Genomic DNA, 2564 nt, shown 5'->3' on the forward strand with positions numbered 1-2564 from the left:
ATATACATATATATACACAATTTTTAAAAATATGTTTTTATTGATTTCAGAGAGGAAGAGAGAGATAGAAACATCAGTGATGAGAGAGAATCATTGATCAGCTGCCTCCTGCACACCCCCCACTGGGGATGGAGCCTACAACCTGGGCATGTACCCTGGCTGGGAATCGAACCATGACCTCCTGGGTTCATGGGTTGACCTTCAACCACTGAGCCACACTGGTGGGGCATACACAATTTCTTTATCCATTCATCCATTGATCTGTTGATAGACACTCAGATTATTTCCATAGCTTAGCTATTGTAAATAATGTTGCAATGACTATGCGGTGTACATATATTTTTGAGTTAGTGTTTTCATTTCTTTGGATACTCAGAATTAAGATTCCTGGATCATATGTTCCATTTTTAATGAACCTCCATACTGTTTTTCATAGTGGCTTCACCAATGTACACTCCCACCAGCAGTGCACAAGGGTTCCCTTTTCTCCACATCCTTGCAACACTTATTTCTTATCTTGTTGATAACAGCCATTCTAAGAGGTATGAGGTGATATATCATTGTGGTTTCGATTTGCATTTCCCTAATGATTAATGATGTTGAGAATCTTTTCATGTACCTTCTTTGGGAAAATGTCTATATAGATCTACCCATTTTTTGTTGTTGTTAATCCTCACCAGAAGATATTTTTCCATTGATTTTTAGAGAGAGTGGAAGGGAGGGGAGAGACAGAGAGAGAGAAACATCAATGTGTGAGAGAGACATTGACTGGTTGCCTCCCGCAGTCCACCTGACCAGGGCTAGGGATTGAGCCTGCAACCTAGGTATGTGTCCTTGACTGCAATCGAACCCAGGACCCTTCAGTTGGCAGGCTGACACTCTATCCACTGAGTCAAACCACCTAAGCCTAGATCTGACCTTTTTTTTTTTAGATCTGCCTATTTTTTAATCAGATTGTGGTGGTTGTTTTTTTGTTTTGTTGCTGTTGAGTTGTTTGAGTTCTTTATGTAATTTGGATTTTAATCTCTTCTCAGATATATGATTTATAAATATTTTCTCTCATTGCTTTTTGATTTTATTGATGGTCTCCTTTGCTGTGTAGAAGTTTTATAGTTTGATGTAGTCCCACTTGTTCTTTTTGTGTATGTGTATGGTTTTTATTTATTTGCTTGTTTGTTTGCTGCTTTTGCTTTTGGTGTCATATCCAAAATATTGTAAAGACCAGATGTCAAGGATCTTACTACCTATGTGTTTTTTTTTTCTAGAAACTTTATGGTTTGGGGCCTTACATATAAGCCTTTAATCCATTTTGAATTGACTTTTGTGTATGGTGTAAGATGGTGGTAGAATTTCATTCTTTTGTATGTGGCTGTCCAGTTTTTCCCAACATCATTTTTGAAGGGACTGTCCTTTTGCCATCATATATTCTTGGCTCCTTTGTCATAAATTAATTAACCATATATGTGTGGGTTGATTTCTGGGCTTTTTATTATGTTCCATTGATCTATGTGTCTATATTTATGCAAATATCTCTGGGGATTCTTATTCATTGTAATGAGCCCAGGGCCAGTGTGTGACCCTCAGGGTCAGCGGATCTGGGCTCCCTTCTGCTCTGACAGTGTGTGGTGCTATGTCAGCCTCTCCTCCTTGTGGGGAATGGGCCAGCTGGGAGCGAGTTGCCTTCAATCACCACAGGCCTACCTTCTAGAGGCCCCAGGGGCTTGAGAGGACCAGTGTCTGGGCTGCCTGTGACTAGGGCAAGCAGAGGTCAGAAGTCAAAACACTGATACTCCCGCCCTTCCCAGCTGGTCCTGTGCAAAGGCCTGCAGCAATTTCCACAGAATAAAAATTTCTCACTCCTCCACCCAGCAAACAGGGCTGGACCTAGAGCTGAGGCCTGTAAAACAACAAGCAAAATCTTCCACATTTCTCATGGCTTCAACCCAGACACCTTGTTTGAGCATGGAGTGAGGGCTTCTGCAGGCCCACACAGCTTCTGCAGGTCTAAACAGCAACTTTGGAACTAGAACCCAGGTCTTCCAAGGCCCATCAGCCCCTGGTGCTTTCCACTAAGCATCAATGCCTGCCAACTTGAAATCACATTAAAAATATTTTTTGGCCTTAAAACTTGAATTAATGCCAGAAGCTGGTCCACCCTTGCTGCTTGACACAGTCGCTGCAGGGAAGAAACATCTGCACAGCTTATGTTTCAAGGGACCTGGTGTATATGGCATGTATTTGCTCCCCCTCTTAGCGCTATGTGTTTTAACCAGGACCACCTCCCCGAGAAAGATTGTTTCCCCAGGTGAGGATTTTTCCCTGGAGTTAGTAATTAACAGGACTAAGGAAGAGAATAAATCAGTGAAACCCCCTAGTGTTACAGAAATACCATGTACTACTTATGAAGAACTTGGACTAAGACTGTTGGCAATAAATTTGGGACTTGTTGGGCCCACATCCCCAGGGGTCTGCCCACCAGGGAAAGCACCAAAGCCTATACCCCTGGAGACCCACCGACACAGGGCAGTCACAGGGAAGGCAAGCAGCGAGGCTGGGGGGACCTT

The sequence above is a fragment of the Myotis davidii genome, unplaced genomic scaffold (genome assembly GCF_000327345.1).
Source record: "Myotis davidii unplaced genomic scaffold, ASM32734v1 scaffold461, whole genome shotgun sequence".
Lineage (NCBI taxonomy): Eukaryota > Metazoa > Chordata > Mammalia > Chiroptera > Vespertilionidae > Myotis > Myotis davidii.